This window comes from Myodes glareolus, chromosome 1, assembly GCF_982192425.1.
Source record: "Myodes glareolus chromosome 1, mMyoGla1.1, whole genome shotgun sequence".
Lineage (NCBI taxonomy): Eukaryota > Metazoa > Chordata > Mammalia > Rodentia > Cricetidae > Myodes > Myodes glareolus.
This window is the reverse complement of record NC_142026.1, coordinates 3,347,141-3,367,295: the sequence shown is the minus strand read 5'-3', so window position 1 is coordinate 3,367,295 and position 20,155 is coordinate 3,347,141. Positions and strand designations below refer to the sequence as shown.

Here is a 20,155-nt window from a genome sequence, read left to right as displayed (position 1 = left end):
ATACTTACTATTCAGAGCCATTACTCTATGTGGTTTATCGTTTCCAACAGATACATTTTATCACTTGTTAATTTCAAATGCGTCCTTCTATGATATAGTTTATTTTTATTAATTAAGTTTTAGTTGGCACTTCAAACTTAAATATTAAACATATGAATGGAGCACCATATGATGTTTTGATATAGGTATACATTTTTAAATGTTTAAACCAGGTGGAGTGATGAAACCAAATTCTGGTCCTTTGAAAGAGTAGCAAGAGCTTTTAATTGCTATACCATCTCTCCAGTCCTCGTCTGGACCAATAGAATTTCTTTTTTTTTTTTTTTTTTTTTGTTGGTCTGAGGGTGGAAGGACTGGTTCTTAATTTCAACATGCCAACATGTCACCTGTTGATATTCAGTATCAAAAGAGTTGCGCTATGGGGTTCTCTCTCTGGACAGGAGCACAAATAAGTCAGGAAGCTGCAGCTTGTCCACCTATAACAGGCCTTGCAGAGACTGCCTGAACATGGGCGACTGGGCGGGGACACGCGAAAGATCGGCACACCGCCAGCCCACAGACTGCAAGGGATTCTCACAGCCAATGGGTTGACCAAGATAACCCAAGTCCTCAAAAGCAAAATTTCAAAATAATATAAAATTTTAAAAAGTTTTTTTTACATAAGCTATTTAAGATTTCTCCAACACTGATACAGCAGCTTCGGGAAAGGCAATGAGATGACGTCCACACGGCTAAATCAGTGGCACGAACATAATCTCCCTTTTCTTTCTCCCTCGAGGCAGGCGAACACTAAGAGGCAGCAAGATCCATGTGAGCAGTTAGGAAGGGGTGGAGGGGAGACCAGTGGGGCTGGGGCTGGGGCTGGGGCCTCACAAGGCCTGGGAGTGGGGCATCTCAGATGCCTCACCGGCTCATTTGGTCACATCTGATGGAAAAAGTAAAACATAAAAATAGGTTAAAGTTGTTCAAAGACATCAAAGATGGAAACCTTCACAGCCCGGAAGAGTTTTTTGTTTTTGGCTAACTTCCTAGAATTCCCTGTGGTTTGGCTAGGACTTGGGGCAGAGAACTGAGGTGTCCCACAGTGGAGCCTGCCAGACTCTGCTGGCTGTCAGCAAGGCAGGTCCAGTCCTGTGTTCCTCCTCTATGGAGAGAGCAGTATCCATTAAGCCAACACGTCACCTTCCAACAGTGACAAGGAACTGGGTTGCTGCTGCAGGCTGTGGAAGCGCTTGGAATGTTACAATGGTCGCTAAGGCAAAGGAATCACAATGCGCAGATCCCAAGTACACTGAAGACAAATGCATTGTGCCCACACTCCCTTAAATATTGTTCCCAAAGGTGCTCAGCCCCTCCAGCTGCAACTCTGGGAAGAGGCTGACACAGTTTTATGAAAAAGACATAAAGGGTAGAGGGGGTGGCAGCAGGGAAAGCAGCCTTCAGTTAAAAAGATCAGCCCTCCGTTTCAAGGTCAGCTTCAGGCAGGCTGGCCTCAGGCGGAGTCAGGGTCAGAGGGAGGAGCAGACGTAGGGCGGAGACTAGGGGTGCTCTACTTCTCCTTCAGGTCCAGCAGGGTCTGGTCCAGCATCCTTTGTGTATAGAGGTGTTCAGTTTAGCTTACTTCAGCTTACCTTCCAATTCATCAATGGTCTTTGGCTACCGATCTTTCGGCAAACTCGGCAGGGATCTCTGCCTCCTTGAAACACAAGCTGACCTTTGTTACTCACCCTTTTAGTTAACATGAAAAACCCTCTAGAGCCATATCACCCTGAACTCACAGGACCTCTTTTAAAAAGCCAACTATTTTATTTGTCAATTCACATTTGCTCTTGAGACTCAATGGCATTCATGTAATCCTAAGAAGTAGAAACAAGAGATGAAATAAGGAATCCTAACCCTACTGATGCACAAAACTACCCTGCTACATGTCTGAAAATAATATTTACCAATATAACCAACATATGTGTCTATAGACCAGTTGACCACTAGAGCAACACCGACATCGAGGTACCAGTTACTTTACATTTCTGCTGTCCATTTGATAGTCAACAGGAAGTTGTAACCATCTCCACCTGCAGAATGAAAGTTGATCCCAGTAAGGATTAAAGAGACTCAACAAACAATGGAGCCCAGACCAGAATCTAGACATTTCTAGAGTTGCTATCATGTACCCAAAGCACTACACTATACTGACCCTCTAACTTTCTCTGGAATCGGAGATTCTTCAGAACAACAACAACAACAACAAAATATTTATAACATATCATTCAGCTGACATGTAATATATTATCTTATCAGTAACACTAGTCATTCAAGTAGAGGAAAATAATCCCAATAACATTTGAAAATTTTATTAAAATTGGTCAGTATTTTACTAAGATAATTCCAGACACTGCAAGTCTACATATTCTTGAAAATTAAGAACATATACAGATACAGATATAGATAGTGGTGAAGTAAATCACTTTAATCAATCAACTAATGTATCAAAATTCCAAGCACAGCCTTTTCTGGAGAAAAAAATACATAATAGAAAGTAACTAGATTGTACATGTTCTTTGAAACATAATAAGAAGTAAAGCTGGACATAGCCATGAAGGGGTGAAAATGAATTCAGAACTTTCTCTACTTATTGTTGGCTGGTTAGTATATTTCTTTCCAATCTATATAGGTAACTCATACTCAATCTTTCAAGTTCAGAGTAAATAGGACCCCTTCAGTAATGCCTTCTCCAAACAACCAAAACAACCAACCAATACACACACACACAAACACACACACACACCCCACTTCCAAACCATATACCTCATCTGCCAGCTATAACCTCTATCACACTATTCATAGCATAGTCTAATAACACAAAGCACCCACAGAGTCTATATATGTACTCTATGTTGTTATTTGCATAATGTCTCTCCAGCACCATGTAAAGATGAGGACAGAATTCACATCTCTGTCGTCCGCAGCTGCATCCCTATGTCTAGTACTCAGTGAGTGCTCAGTAACACATTGAATGAAGGAACAAAAGGCATGAAACACCCCCCACCCAATGACTCTCTCAATCTTCCAGTCAATAGTACTGCAATTGTGGATATCTACCTTGTCTCAAGCTGGGACCTCAGCATGGTATTCTTGTCTGCTCCTCTACCCTGTGATGTACTTTAAGATGGTAGGAGTCTCAAAGCACTGCTTCCTTCATGAATCATTCGTCTTGCAACCCAAACCAGAGTTACATCTAGCCACTCAGCATCCCCTCCCCCTCTCTCCGGGACCCTCTGTGGGTCCCTTATGGTTTAGGGAAAAAGGGATGTTCCTACACAGGACACACACTCAAGATTTGGTTTGCCAACTTGTATACAGAAGGGGAAAGATGGTGAGCTTGAGGATTCTGTTAGCTGAATGCACAGGATTTGAAGCTGCACAGAATTAGGGGCTTCATGTTCCAAGAGAGCTACAGCCTCCCTCTCTCTTACATAAAAATATCTCACTCAATATGTTGCTCATATTCCACATTATTGCTCATATTCTACACCCTTAAAATAGAGACGGATTAAATCTCCATTTCACACTGCTTGTAGATGTGAAGGACCCCAACTCGCTTTAACCACAGTCATACCGTTCTTGCAAAGGATGAACAGATAACAAGCCTAGTCAGGGCCTCCGGAGTGCTGAGCAAATAACAGGCTTAATTCAGGACCTCCGGAATGCTAAGCAAAGATACCTGAGGTTAGGGCAAGGACAGCCTTATCTGGCTGCAAGACAGGGATTTATGGACTGGCCATAGAAACAAAGAAAGAGAGGATTGCGAGGCCTGAGTCACGTATAAAGTGGGGCTCTCACGAGTCAGGGGCTGTGCAATCAGACATCTGGTTGCCAGCCAGGAAAGGGGGGGGGGCAGGATAGGAAGAGCAGTAAACCACTGAGTAGTCCCCTCATTGTTATTTAGGTTAAAAATTTACCACCCTGCATCTTGCTTCTGTAAACCTCGCTTTTTGCTCTCCTATAAGAACCCCTCACCCCCAACCTGCAGGCGCACAAGTCCTTCAAGAGACTTGGTCGCCCCAGGTACCTGCGTATCCAATATCCAATAAACCTCTTGCTGTTTGCATCCGGCTGCGTGTTTTCGACTGATCTTTGGGCACGGGGTCTCTCCCGAAGGAAGACGCCCACGGGAGTCTTTCAGATGCTGAATAAATGTTTGCTGGATCAATCAGAACAGATCATTGAATGTATGTGTGATCGGTCTACACAGGTGGATTCCTCCAGAACTCCGCTTTGGAAATTATCATTGTGTTTCTCCTTGGACACTCTAGCAATTTTCTCACATATTGGTATAACTATAAAGTAGCCTTGAAAGCTTTCAAGAGTTAGAGTTGTCAAGCTGCAAATTATCAATAAGAAGACCTGTAAGTAGTTAACTGGGTTGTGGTGGTTCACGCCTTAATCCCGCCCCCTGAGGGCAGAGGCAGGAGGGTTCCTGGGAGTTCAAGGCCAGCCTGGTCTACAGAGCGAGTTCCAGGATAGCCACAGCAGTTACACAGAGAGGCCCTGTCTCAAGAAACTAAAGAAGAAGAGGAGGAGGAGAAAGAAGAGGAATGGCTACGGGCTCAGGGAACAAGTCGAACAAGGTCTGGATTCCAGGTGAAAACTTGCTACTCTTTTTCCTTTCTAATTCTTCCCACAACTCCTTACAGAGGCTCAAATGCTCCCATGATGGTTGTAAGAAAAGAATGAAGCCAGAGATTCTGTCTTTGAGCTTTATAGTATTGTGTCAGCTGTTGTGTCGCTTTGGCCAGCAAAGAAAACGCAACACTGGACTCTTCTCAATGCAGTTTAATCAGGAAACCTTGAATAATCTTCTGACCCCAGGGAAAGCCAGTCCACACCTAAAATAGCCTTTGGGTGCCAACTCCAGCAAGCCACGTGGGAAATGCGGAAATGCGGATAGGCCCAGCTACACAGAAACAAGCCAGATCCTTAGCTTTAGCCACTATGGAGTTATTTACAACTGAAAACACATACCACCCCGGGCGGTGGGGAGGTGGGGGGGTGGAGAGCAGAGGTCAGCGCCATCTTTAAGGTGAGGCACAAAGCAGCTCACTACAGTCAGCTACTAGCATCTTTTAAAGGATGTATTTAAAATGATAGACAATTGTGATGTTAAGAAAGTGGTATTACCACAGACCAACAGCACCGAAGTCTTACAGAAAAAATTATGCTAAACCCAAAAGGAATGAAAAGCAAGGAAATGCTGCTCCACTAATCCTGCTGAATAGGATTAATCCTAGCATTAAAAAACTTTTGCGAGAACAATTTATGAGGGTTTTTTTAATCATGAATTACATGAAACAATATTGAGAAAATTTCCTTAGAACAATTACCTAAACTTTGACCACTTAGCGAGGTAGGCTTATCACTCTGATAAAAGCTAAAATTTATTAGAGGCTTCCAGCCACTCTGTGCTAAACACTATGCTCACATAATCCTCACTACCACCCCAGGAGCCCAGACCAACATTATCTCCATTCTATGGTTAAGGAAACAAAAGCTCAGAGTGGTTAAGTAATGTACCCATAATGCAACTCTAAGCAGCTGTCTTAGTTTGTTTCGTTCTTCTAAATGTGACTCTAAAGCAGTGGTCTCAACCCTCCTATTGCTGTGAACCTTTAATACAGCTCGCATTGGGGTGACCCCAATCATAAAATTATTCTGTTGCTATCTCAGAACTGTAATTTTGTTTCTGTTACGAAATGTAATGTAAATATCTGATATGCAGGATATTTGATATGCAACCCCCAGAGGGTCTCAACCAGCAGGCTGAGAACCACTTCTCTAAAGTCTTCTTTAGTCAGGAAGACATGGTTTTCAGCACTTCAATGCTGACTTTATGTTCATGTGGACCCCATCAACAGAGGAAGCAATGCCCATACAATCTTGCTATCATCTTAAACAAAGTTATCCCGAGCAGACAAAGAGCTCACATACGTCAGCATGACAGATACAGTATGAGCCCAGTCAGCAGGGTTCTGACAAAGGTTCACGTGCTTGTCAGTCTGAGGAAAGCAAAGGAAGCAGGATATTATGAGCATGGAGAAAGTATGCTGCCCCAGAACTCTCGTTAGACCTCTACAATGGGCTATTCTTACTTATCTGACATCATTCACTAAAAAGATAGTTATCAGTGAAGTGATCGACCATTCCCTAAATTCTGTATTTCTGAAAGTCTGGTGGTTTCACTGAGTTCCCTCTAAAAACAGCCACATACCTCCAGGCTGGCATTACCCAGGGGCAGGAAGAGTCCTGTGTCTGACAGATTTGTCATTAAAAAGAACAAAACAAACAAACAAAAATCTGGGACATTTAGATATTTTTTGGAGTCCAGAATGGTAATTAAATACGACTGGCAATAGGAGGGTAAGGTAAGGAATGTATTTCACCCTGCTTCTTGTGTTGAACCTGACTTGACCCCTTCTATTACCGGCAATGCAATCAAGCAGGCTATCTCTGACCTCTTCAGGAACTACAATTTTGTCTCTGTCTTGGGAAAACCCTCATGCTTTGGCTTCTTCCTCCACTGCTACAATTTTTACTGCCCTTCCTTCCTCTTAAGCATTGCTTAAAGCAGCACCCCAGGAAATGAAGCTGTTAGCTTCAACACTGCTCTTCGTGGTCTCTCATGCTACTGAACCCCGTGGGAATCTGTTCCCCCTCCCCACCTCGCTGTGGCTCCCTGTCTCCTACCCTTTCCCACAAGTTCCCACACTCAGTGAATAAGAAGGGTCAATCTGAACACATCTGTCCACTTTCCGGAATGTCACAGAAGAGTAACAGCTGTTGACCTCTGTTCCGAACACATTATCCTGTTTGTCCCAAAGGCAGCTTGGATGAACTCCAACTAATATATACAGTCTCTACTTCCTAGAGAGAATATAGAGCCAGAACAGTGCATTCCCCAGTCCTTTAATTGTTGCATAAATGCAACCTGTTTTTAAAAACAGTATCCTATTACTAATCTTTAATTTTATACTTACAGTTAAAGTTTATTAAGCATTTGCTATGTGTCTAATGTAGGACAAAGCTAGAAGCATCTCAAAATTTGAATACTTAATTTTTCTAAAAAAAATAAATATTCTTTTCTTTCTAAGTAACCATGACTCATTAACTTTATACGCATACACACACACATGCACAGCCATGTGCGCGCGCACACACACACACATATGCACATGAGAGACAGAGACAGAGAGAAGGTCTTTAATAATTTCCCATAGGTGCATATGATGAAATTGCAATTAGGTGCTTCCTTAGAAAGGAGAGGTACTTGGCAAGGGGAGAAGGGGCCAGACCGTGACATGAGAGAATGAAGAAGCTATTGGGAAGCAAAGGTAGGGAGATCAAGAGTTTGAGTGCCAGCCTGGTCTATACAGTGTTGGCAGTCAGTCAGAGCTGCACGATGAGACCCTGTCTCTTAAAGAAAGTGTCAGGAAGAAGAATGGGAGAACTCATGAAGAACTAGGCAAGGTCCAGGTGAATCTGGGGCTTGTCTAGAAACACACGTAACACTAGCAGTAGAAACGGTGTCTTTCACATATTGCCTCGAGAATAACTCCAGACTACTTCTGTGCTCACAGAATGTAGTCGCCCTGATAGCTCAGGCTGCTCAGATTTTGGAATGCAGGATGGAGACAGGAAATATGGGAAAGTGTTACCCCTGCCCCAGGAATTGGCTCTGGAATTTTTTCACTTGCTCTTGTTCCTATTATGACATTTACCCACTTTGCTGCACCAAATTTTTACAGGTCTCTTCTGGTAAAATGGCAGTCATATGGCAGATGTCTAAACAGAAAAATAAGACTAGAAATGTCTATACATCACATAAGTCACTTAAAAACGCACTGATTCACCCAACTGATGGTTCAGAGAACATACATGGAAGACAAATGGGATTCTGTATGCCCAAAGAATTCAAGCCCTGAAAAACCATCAGGGAAGAAAGTTCTAAGCTACCTGGAGAGGCTCGTGTAGGCAGAGTCACCATGATGTGGAGCATAAGCAGAACTATCCAGATCACAGTCAGGAGGGGAACTTACTCTTCAGGCACAATATGCACTACCAATAAAAGCCTAAAGCTGCCTGACCTGCTTGTAGACCCACAGAGTTCAATGAAGTCGCAATGACTAGACACTGAAGAAGGCCTGATCTGTAACAGGCTAGTCACCATGACTCTTTCTGCCCTGTGGAGAGCTTGCTATCTGAACTGAGCTCAGTGACAAAGCCTTGCAACATGGCACAGCACACACCTGTTTCTCTGTCACGGACTTAGAAGGCATCAGTTTTGTAGATCTAATATTTAGAACATCAGCTTCATATAATTGATATCAATTACCTTAATTTCTGTGTCCAACCTGATTTCTGAGTGATCCTAGAATGAGAAAAAAGATGGAGCTTTGGCAGTGGCACTGGGGGGCTCCCAGCACTGGGGGGGCTCCAAGCTCAGGGCCAGGGCAAGCTGTAAACTGGATCAGACTGCAAACTGTTCTTTCCCACCTGTCCCTTACGACTTGGTAATTTTCCACTGTGGACGTTTGGAAAGGATAATAAATTACTATCTTCCACTTGCAATTTCAGCTTTAAATCAAGTAAGAAAGGCCAAGAAAGGCAAAGAAGCCAGGCTGCTGGGCAGAAAACTATCATTGAGAAAATGGAGACTGTGGCTGAGTCCTGGGGCCAGAACACACATTCCAGAATTCAGCACATCTCTCTGCCAGCCATAGGCATTACTGGGGAACTGCCAGCATTGCCTCCAGGGATGGAGTCTTTACCCCTAAGCTAGCACATGGTACAGATAAAGGTTGGCCCCAGCAGTGAGGATGAGATACAAGAGAGTCAGGCAAGATGTGAAATCGGAGATGGGATTGTTTAAGTTGAGAGAAAAAACAGCAAGATTTCAAATTGACAACAAGACATATCAGAAAGAGAAAAACCGGGGGCCTGAGAAGAAGATGGTCTCGGAGTGGGGGTGGGGGAATCAAAGAAGGAAAGGAAGTGGTCCAGAGCACAAGTCAGTTTCCTAGTGCTCCCTGTCTAGGAGAGCAGAAACTACAGGTGACAGGCATAGATCAGGCACTTTTCCAGTTCACTCATATTAGCTAAGAAAAGTTTTATGTGGGAGCTTTTAGCTCACTTTATCCATGAAAAGACCTAGGAAATGGCCACAAAAAACTCAGGCATGCTTCTCCCAGCTCTAGAACTGTGATCAAGGGGAAGCTGCTGGATGTCTTGACTTCTTGTTCTTTGTCGTTCAATCACAACTTCGGGATAAGCTTCCACCGGGCTGTGGGAATTGACAGGGAAAGCATCATCAGAAACCAGCACTGTGTGGCTGTGGGTCATGAGTTCAAAGTCATCCTGGGCTGCATGGAACCTGGAGGAAAAGAGGGAGGGAAGGAGGGAGGGAAAGAAGAAGGGAGGGAGGTTGGTTAGCTCATACACTGTGGTGGATGATGGATAAATTGTCGATTTTTACATTCAGTTTTTAAAATCTTTGGTGACGTAAACAAACATTTCTTCTTTCTCTTCTCCCTCTCTCCAAAGTGCAGAAAGAGGAGCATTTTCATTTCCACAGAGAGTGACAATATAGTGATTAATTCTGGGTGCCACCTCAGGCGTTTGGCTAACTTCTCAGGCTTGCTATTGTTACTGTCTCTGCTGAGAAAATCAGACTTCCTAAAAATAGAATCTGTAAGGTGACCGAGCAGTGGAAAGCAGCAGACTGAATAATCATTTGCACTGTGCCTTCACATGTGGTCCCTGAGAACTCCGAGGGACGACAGCCCAAGGGAACTGAGAAGTCTCTGACTATTGGAGTTTGTTCAGGTTCTGGAAGTTGTAGCTTCAAAAAAAAAAAAAAATGATGTCTACTCTTTTGTCAGATCACTACTTAGAGAATAGTTGTGGAAATGTACAATTGGTACCCAGGATTATGGGCACAGTCTCTTGGACATGTCTCATCTCTGAATCTATTGCTCTTTCTAATTCTTCGAAATCCAGTGTCTGACTCGGTCTACACACTGTATAAAATATGCATAACATATCTGTGCAGACGAGGGGTTCGCAAGGATTTCTTGGGACTTCCTTTCTTACTACCCAAACTGAAGAAATCTATCATATGGATATAAAGTGGATATGAAAATGAAATTTGCTGAAAATGCAACACTCGTATCTGGTAATTAAGCCCAACTATTCTCAGTCTTCGTGTTCAGAGAGCCTTTACTCATTTGAAGCCTTATCTTAATATTTTTTTAAAACGTATAAAATAAAATACATATGATTGTGAAATCAAAAACCCACCCGAACTATTAAAACACAGCTTTCAGCAACTCTAAATGGTGACACTCATGTTTAGTAGTCAGCAGTAGGGAAGCAGAGGCAGGCATATCTCTAAGTTTGAGGACAGCCTGGTTTTCAGAACAGCCAGGACTACACAGAGAAACCCTGTCTTGAAAAATAAAAACAGCCCAACAAGCAAATAAGCAAGACATGATTTTCAAATATTTGAGGGTAGGGCCAATGCATGGGGTTTGTTTGGTGGGTGTAAGGGTTAGTGAGTGTATTGCTAGGGATAAAACTTTAGGCCAGGTGCAGGTAAAAGAATTTTAACACTGAGTTGTATCCCCAGAACCTCTTTTAATTTCCTGATACAGGGTTTCACTCTATAACCCAGTCCAGCTTGGAATCCATATCAGTCCTGTCTTAGCCCCTAAGTGCTAGGATTAAAGATGTGCACCTCAACACCTGGCTTTATTTTTTTTCTTTTTTTTTTTAACAAGATATTTTTATTCATTGATAAGTATACAACAGTTTACAGTTCTGGGTTTTGTTAAACAATTTCACTTCCAGGTTTTAAAAAGCATATTCTTTGTTTATTTTTTGATAATTTCGTATATGTTTACAATGTTTCCTTTTTACAATATTTTTTAGATTTTTGACATTATAATTATATCCTCCCATTTCCAATTTTAAAATAATAGAAATTTTGCTATATATGAACATGTGCTTTTGTTTTATGTGTTGTAAACAGCTAGAACTTAAATTTCAAGATATATATTTGGAAAGTTTTATTCTTTGAAATCTGTTTCTTCTATGAGATAAAAGCAACATGTAAAACACAGTCACTATTTGTTTTAAAGTCAGACATGGTAATTCTTGTTATACTACTTTAAAGGGTTTGAAACAACATTTTAGTCAACGTTAAATTTATGTGACTAATGTACACACATGTATTTAATAATATTTAATAATATACTAATTAAAATAATATTTAATAATATACTAATTAATAAATGTAGGTCAAAAAGTTTTACTTCTTGATAAGTAGTTGTTTTTTTAAATATCTTGTCTGGTTATTAGAAGTCTCAAAGGGCAAGTTTCAAATGAATCTGAATGGTATTTAAATAACTCAGGGTCTTTCAAGTCATCACTTACCCCAATTCTGGAAAAGTTAATCAAAATCAAGACCTACACAGTCATTTCTGCAAAGGTTGTCTCGTTAAATATTCTTAAATTTTACATTGAGAAATAGGGAGGTGTTATATTTTTCAAAGTTCATAAGCATAAATTTTTACATTAATAATTTCATCCAATTGGAAATATATACAACAGACATTGCCATTACTTCTTAATGTGATCAGTTTCTCTTTTCTTTCTGTAAAAATATTTCTTGAGCCTCTGATTGCTTTCTTTTGAGTACGTTGAGGGTAGGGGATGATGATGGAGTGTTTCCCACAGTCTTCCCATAACACACAGCAACGCTGAGCACAGCACCGCTTAATTAATTCTCAATTAATGAGTGCTAGCTGTTGTGCCTACCATGCACATCCTGCTCCCAGAGCACCACTGAAAACCATGAGGGGAAACTGGTCAGAGACAGCTATAGCTATAGCAGGCTGTCAGATGACTTGAAAGACCCTGAGTTATTTAAATACCATTCAGATTCATTTGAAACTTGCCCTTTGAGACTTCTAATAATCAGACAAGATATTTTAAAACCAACTATTTTTTTTTCAAAAGAAGTATTTTGCACCAAAATACTGTGGTAAGAAAATATCTGTGATTTCTACTGATGACAAAGTCACAAGTTAAAATTACTTTGGTTTGTTGCCTAAATCCATCATTGCAATGTTAAATTTCAGCTAGAGAGGATAGTAAAAATGAAGATAGAGTTTTCCCCCCAACCAAGTTTATACAGACCGGAGGTAAAAAGTCCTGGGTAGGACAGAACATCTGACAGCCATCAGCATGGCATCTACCTACATATGGATAATAAGCACACACTCCACACACACCAAGCACTGTATTATTTGAGAACTGGAATCTGAAGCAATCTTAATGACATGAGCAAGGATGCTTCCCAGATGACTTTTATACTAAAAGATAATGAAACATACAGTGTAAATAACATACACTTAGGCCTCAGTATGCTCATAAACCTCCATTTTCAAATGCTGGCTAAATGTGGATGGCAGCTCCCACCGTGGTCTTGATGCTTGGGGCAGAATCATAATCTCCACCAGCTTCTTGTCTGGGCCCTGTTTTTTCTTGCCTTTTAGATGAAGTACAGCTTTCCATTCTAGCCACTATCACTCAGCTGAGACAAGAACTTAAACCCATGGTTGGAGGACCTCACTGAAGCTCAGAAGGAAAGACCTCATTCTAGCTTTTTGTTTGTTTGTTTATTACTTTTATTTTTATGTGTATGTATATGCACACCATGTGTGTGTGGAGTATCTATGGAAGCCAGAAGAGAGTGTTGAATCATCTGGAACTAGGGTTATAGGCACCCGTGAACCTCCCCCCCACCCATGTGGGTACTTCAAATCGAACTCAGGGCCTCACTCTTAAGCACAGAATCCTCTCTCCAGACCAAAAATTCTTGCTTTAGATATTGAACTAAAACTCCCAACTTCTTGTACACATTCAACACACTTTTGTGTATCGTGCCGTGTGGATCTAACATCCTTGGAGATTATCTGCCCATTAGGAAACGTAAACCCTCACATTGCAGGAGACTCCTGATGTTGTGTTTCCTTTTGCTTTCTCCTCTAAAACACCAATTCCTTTCAGCCCTCACACTCTCCCCAAGGTTTGTGTCTTCTGGTAGTTTTCGTTGTTGAGTTTTTTGTTTTTGTTTCTAACTTTTTCTTCTTATTTATCTTCCTTCATTAAAAATTGTATTATTCTTTGACAATTTCATACATGTATTATTATTGTTTCTTTTTACTGTGCCAGTTAGTTTTTTGTTTGTTTGTTTGTCAATTTGGCACTAATTAGAGTCTTCTGGGGAAAGGAACTCACGCTTAAAAACATGCTTCTATTGGATAGTCCATAGGAGAATCTACGAATCATTTTCTTGATTAATAATGGATGTGGGAGGGCCCAGCCCACTGTGGGTGGTGTCACCCCTAAGCAGGTGTTCCTGAGTTTTATAGGAAAACAGGCTGTGCAAGCCATGAGGGACAAGCCAGTAAACAAAACTCCACTGTGGTTCTGTCTCTGGTGTCCATTTTGAGATCCTGCTCTGATTGCCTTAATGATGACTATAAGCTGTAAGATGAAATAAACCCTTTATTCCAAAAGTTGCTTTTGGTCATGGTGTTTCTTATAGCAATTGAAAGCAAACCCTGACATTCACATTCACCCATGACACCCTCACAAACCCTGTTCCTGCTGATGACTGCTTCTCAGCACTTCCCCCTAGTGGTTTTGTGTATTTTATGTTTGTTGGAGGGTAGGAGATGTGACTCATTGATTCTAATTAGGATTGCTGTCATGAGCATGGGGTAGGTTAACTTAAGAGTAACTACACCCTTGAAGAATATGAGTCTCCCTCACCTAGCAACCACTGACTGTCAATAACTCCTCAGAGAGGGGTGGCAGCCTCATGATACTAATGTGATGAGCCTTCATCTCATTCAGGTCTTATGTAAGTAACCTCACCTGCTTCATTTGTGAGTATAGTGGCCATGTGATATGCACAGACAGCATTTCATTCTTTCTAGTTTCCCCACTCACTGTCCACTTCTGCAATGTTCTTTCATCCTTGAAGAGAGTGATCTAGATATCCCATTTAGAGACAAGTACTCAGAAGCCAGTCTTAGTGCTTGAACCAATTTTGAGTCTCTGCACTAACCACTGCTCACTAAAAAGAGAAGCTTTTCTGACCAAGACTAAGAACAGTACCACGCTATAGGTACAACACAGATATTTAGAGGGATTTGACACCATTATCCCTATGCCTCCTCCAGCCATGGGCTTTTATCCAAGTTTACAGCACCAGACTGAATTCTGCCCTGTGGAACAAAGCTTATACCGCTATTGCACCAGCAGCACCTCTTGTCCTTACAGTCATTTTTCACCACCTTATGAATTCCCACTTATTTCCTACCTCAGCATGCAGTTTGTTTTCCATAAATGAATGCAATTTCTAATTATTTCATGTATTTTTATGTATGTCTTCTGTTAGAGGCTAAATTTCTTATAGACAGGAACAATGCCTGATTTGTTCACTTCTGCATTCCAGCACCACCAATACATGCCTGCACCTAACAGATACTCAACAAAAAATGAGTAATTTCTGAACATTCTCTATTATAATATGAAGTTCTGTGGGCTGTAATGTGTATTCTAAGCTCCTATCCATAACAGTTGAGAAAGCAGAGCAGAATGAAGCGTCTCAGGCAGTGTATGTACATGGACCAGAAGTGGAATCTTACTTGATTTGGTTTGATGGTCCGTCACCTGTTGATCCAACTGTCATAATCAGTACCAATATCTCACAAGGTGTAGGTAATTCTTGCCTACTTCTCTGATTCTTAGAAGGATGGGTTTGGGGCCAAAATTATCTCAGGGCCTGTACCTTGAGGACTGTACAACAGAGAAAAACCTGGCTCGAGTTTGAAGGATAGTCTCAAAGCTACCAAGTGAAAATGAGACAGCAAAATCTAGGTAGATGCCCCCTCCAGCCAGAGGGATAGCTTGGCTGTCTCTCTTTGGCTGGAGGTACTCCCACATCACACTATGTCACAACCTATATAAGCTGACAATTACAAGTAATAAACTGTTCTTGCTTTGACTTGACTCCCTATCGTGTCTGATTGTCCTGCCTCATGGGGCTGCAGAATGGGTGGATAGTGCACTCACCTTTCCCTGGGGAATAAGGCTAAGGAGTCCTGGCAGATGGCTGTATGAAACATAGAGTTACTTCATCTCTGGAATAATGAAACTTGTTGCCTGAGGCAAATTCTAGTCCTGGCTAGCAAGGTAAACTTTCAGCCAGAGTTACAATACCAGAACAGGTCAGAATGGAGGTACAAATCTCCCCGCTGGAATCTACTTCTTTGGAAAGCCATTCATTCACCCGAAAGTGGCTAATGAGATTGCTATAGGCCCTTTAGTATAGGCCGGGAAGATAAAGGCAAATAAAACATCTCAAGTGATTCAAGGCAGACAAGTACAAGGTTCCAAATTAATGGAAACAGGACATGTTGTATTCTGGCTCATATAGAATTATCTTTCTAAAACATCCATACACTATGTAAATGAAACCAATTTATAAGTGTACCTGCAGAAGAATGAATGAGTCCGTGAAAATATATGTGTACAATCATATTTGTTGTCTCCCATGTGTCCCTGAAAGTATAAAAAAGACAAATGAACTTGTCTCCCACAGAAGTACAAACCAGACTTCACTATTTAATACAATAACTGTTCCTTTAAGGGATGTCTGGAGTCACTGCCCTGCCCAACCCAATAAGCACAATGGAACATTTTCCTTGAGATTACCTCACTCTTGCCGACCCACACAGGAAATAATTATTTTGGTAGTCTCCCATAAACAGTGAAATATACTTGCTTAAAAAATAAGCTCTTTGACCCTGTAAGCCAGTGGCTTCATGAGCATACCAAATCTAGTATCCTTCCAAATCCAACAATGTTATAAGTAAATGACTCCTTATTCTTGGATTGTGGGTTCCCAGTCCCAGGCTGCACTTGAGAACTCTGCCAAAATGCCACCACAGACAGTGGTTTCCTTGTATTTCTGCCTAAAGAAGGATGTAGCATCAAAGAAAAATTATATTTCTTTCCTAAGATAGAATTTGGAAATTCAACAGATGTCCTAGCAACAAATTCAAACACTGTAGTCATGGCTGGGAAACCAACCCTGCCCTTTCAGACACCCATCCTGGGGTGCCCCACAGAAATGTAGCCGCATTTAAAAGAGCAAAAGTTTTCAGCAGAGCTTTTGAGCCTAGGTAACAAGCCAGGATCTCCATTCCCTGTTCTGAGGCCAGCTATCATGGCCCTATCTTCCATTACATAACCCCCAGAAGGCAGCAATCTAAAGCAAAGCCATGAAGAGTCTAAGCAACCTGTCTGTGAGAGCCTAACTTAGGCTACCTGCGGAAAACAGAAGAGTTGTAGCCCTAAGGCCATGTTCCCAACTGAAACTGACACGATTATACTAAACTCCCAAGTCACTACCTTGGGATAAAGGCCAGGACCACCTGACAAACACTCAAGCTGGCAGACACTAAAGATAATGAATGTGTTAGTCACATGACCAACATGACATGGTTGTTCATTGTTGTTTCCATTTGCATGCTCAGAATTCTGTGACTATAAGATAAAGAAAATCAATGTAGGAGACAGCCAGGAGTCTACCACACTTGTCAGCTTTCAGGTATTTCATTTCATGCTGGGTAAGTTGTCAGAAGATGTAACCTCTTGCCTTACAAAGCTATGACAGTACCCATGCCTCCCAAATTACTCTATGAATCAGACCCCTGTGCTGATTTGATATACTGGCTTGCTAAGGAGCGAAAGAGCAGAGCTGCAGTCCAAGTGAACAACCGTGAGGTAACAGCTGACCTCTGATCCTGTAGACCAAAGACTCTACCTTGAGACCATAGCCCAGCTATTACTCCCATGGTTGTGAAGGTCACCTGGTTTAATGTTATTTTTCTCTATCCATAATAGGGGAGTCATCAATAATGAGTCAGGGACTTGACTCCCAGACAATTTCAACTTTGGAAAGGAAATAGAACTTCTCCGAACTCCAAAAGAAGATAAGTTTGTACAAGAAAGGATCTATGTGTGTCAGCTTGGGAACTTGTCTGAAAGCTTCTGGGATTGTTCCAAGAAAGAGGTGTATGTGCAAAGGAGGTTTGGGAGTGACTGGGTAAGATCTCTTCTTGTGGCATTTTGGAGTGAAACTTACTGACTTCTAAAGGTAGAGAGAATTCCTCACAGGGACTTCCCACGGACTTTCATTCACTAAGGAGAAGTGAAAAAAGGCTCTGTGCTGAATGGATTAGAATCCCACCTGGTGTTTACACCAAACTACAGGATGTGTTTAATATCCTGGCATGAATAGGCCATCTCTTGGCAGCACTGAACAGCACCTGCTTACAGTGTCCACTCTAGTCAAATAAATTTAATGACGCTCTTCTATCAAGTAATATAAGAGCCAAATACATGAATACTCAATATTTCAAAGATAGACTGAGACACAAACCAGTAATGGAAACCATACTGAAACAAGTTCTTCCTCGACGGATGAGACAGAGAGGTAAATTTGTTTTGTGCAATAAGTAGAAATCATTTGATATTACTACTAAATTATTACTGTCATGGAAAAAAAGAGAGAAAGTATTTGGGGTAAGAAATATTGACAAACAACTTTTACTCAACCTAGACCTATAAACTGCAGAAATGTGAAGATTTAATCAGTTATATGCCTGATGTTCATAATTTTATATAGCACACTCATTATGACATAAAAATGCAGATAATGCCTGAGAACCTTAACAATATTTTAATTACAAAACTCTTCTAAATTTCAGCATAGGTCTCTAGTCAGGAAACATTATCACATCCTTTTCCTGTTTCTGCCTTGTCCAAAAGCTGGAACAAAACTCTTGGAAGGGATCCAGGGTATGAGGAAGAGATTATTTTAAGTGTTGTTATGTATGAGAGGGGCAGCAGAGAACAGGAACTGACCTCCATATTTGAAGCTATGCTTAAAGTAATACTATCACATGTCTTAAAAAGACTCTGCTATGCTCGTTTCTGGCAGTGGGCAAGGGGATTTGTACAAAGGACTGACTCTCAGATCTGTTTAGTCATTCCTCCTGCTGCTCCCTACAGCCCTCCATTAGCACTTACCTCATTCACTGCACTGTAATTGTCTACTCGCAGGCCTGTGACATGGGGAGGATAAGAACACTAGCTCAGGAGCAAAACTGTCTGGATCTGAATCCTAGCTCTGCCACTAACTAGTTTCCGTGACCCTGAGCAAGTCCCTTAACTTTGCCAAGCTTCTGTTTTACCATCTGCACGGCCGAGTTAATAATCTGTCATTAGACTGTCAGCTGTGAAAAGTCTCATGACAAATGAATGAAAAACACTCTCCAGCGATGACTCATGTTCTCACTTAGGTTGAGACCACTCATCTGTGTATTTCCATCCCTGAAAGTGCGAGAAAATGAGGGGAAGAACAAACATCTCCAGTATCCTCACTTGTCTGATACAGTGTACTCGTAGGACTTCTTTGCTGAGACTTTCAAGACGAATAATTAGGCATGTGTGAGCCACCTCCAGCAATTTCTTTCCTAGACAAGAGGTCCTCACAGGGTACTAGTGGACAGACAGTCATGTTTCCTCGCCAACAGAAAACAAACATTCTCTACTTTTCATCAGGAGGTGGCTCTCCCACACACTTTGGTGCTATCTCTGCGTCTAGATAGTAAAGATAGAAATTCTGGGTCCAGCTGGCAGATTCCCAGGTCCTCCTGCTAAGCTCTACCGTGCAACCTGAATTGGATCAATCACAAGCAGGTTAGTTTGGCTTCCAGCTGTCATTTAGTATGTTATTTCCAGCGTGTTCTATTCATTGCACCTTCTTTAGGACTCTTACTGGGGCTTAAAAGCAAAAATGAATTTTGCATCCAGATTCTAGCACACACCTGCAATCCTAGCAGTTAGGGGACTAAGACCAAAAGATCACAGGTTCAAAGCCAATTTGAACTGCCGATCAAGACCCTTGTCTTGAAAAATTAAATTCATGCTTCTAAACCTTCAGAATTTAGTGAAGTGTTTCTCTTGGGAGGAACTGAAAGGTAAACTTTTGAAGGACTGAAGTTTTGGCGTGGCTAGGTTTGGCTTGCTCTGACCACTTTAGATGATACAGCCTGGACTCTTGAACCTTCCAATTAGATTCCAACAGTTACATGAGACTCTGTGGGTAGAAACAAAGGAACCTAAGCATTAGTCTACCCTTCCCCTGACCCTCTACATAGCCCTCATTCTGAGTGCATGGCCTGCTCCATAGAAACAGCTCCTGCTGGGTTCTCTCCATTCACATTCACTCTCCTGGTCCTCTCAAATCTAAGAGAAGTAATAGCTTCCCAACATTGCTAGTCTCCCTGGTCCTTTAATACCGTTGTTAGCACTAGTAACACTTTCCACACTCCTGAAAAATATCCATTTGTTAAAATCCCTCTCTCTCTCTCTCTCTCTCTCTCTCTCTCTCTCTCTCTCTCTCTTTCTCTATCTTTGGTTTTTTTGAGAGACAGGGTTTCTCAGTATAGCTTTGGTGCCTGTCCTGGAACTAGCTCTTGTAGACCAGGCTAGCCTCAAACTCACAGAGATCTGCCTGCCTCTGCCTCCCAAGTGCTGGGATTAAAGGAGTTTGCCATTGCTGACTGGCTGTTAAAATCTCTTTAAGAATGCCGAACACGGTCACTCATGTTTATATTAATAGTACGTGTGCAGGAGGCAGGAGAATCACTGTAAATCCAAGGTCAACCTGATCTAAGTAATGAATTCCAAGCCAGCTAAGGTTATATATCTATAAAGTCACAGAAAGAAAGGAAAAACCCCACAAACTTTAAAGTTAGAAATAAAGTCTTTTCATGGAAAACTCATCTTTTGACTACCAGACCACTCACTGAAATAAGTGACCAAATGTAACAGGAAGACTACTGGGGAGGAAGACGTTGGACCTTCCAAGAGTGGTGTCATTGAGCATTTGTCTTATGCAAAACAGAATGGTCTTTAGTCTCATTACACCTTGCTCCAGCAGTTTTCTGACAGCTTA

The 20,155-nt window shown here is 41.6% G+C and overlaps 1 long non-coding RNA gene across 1 annotated transcript in view; it reads right to left on the bottom strand.

Moving 5' to 3' along the window:
- Positions 1 to 7,239: 7,239 nt before the first annotated feature.
- LOC146896206 (uncharacterized) overlaps positions 7,240 to 20,155 on the bottom strand; it is a 92,476-nt gene continuing 79,560 nt past the window's right edge. The window contains exon 3 of the long non-coding RNA XR_015000385.2: positions 7,240 to 9,424. This is a non-coding gene — a long non-coding RNA (uncharacterized LOC146896206). The remainder of the gene's footprint in view (positions 9,425 to 20,155) is intronic.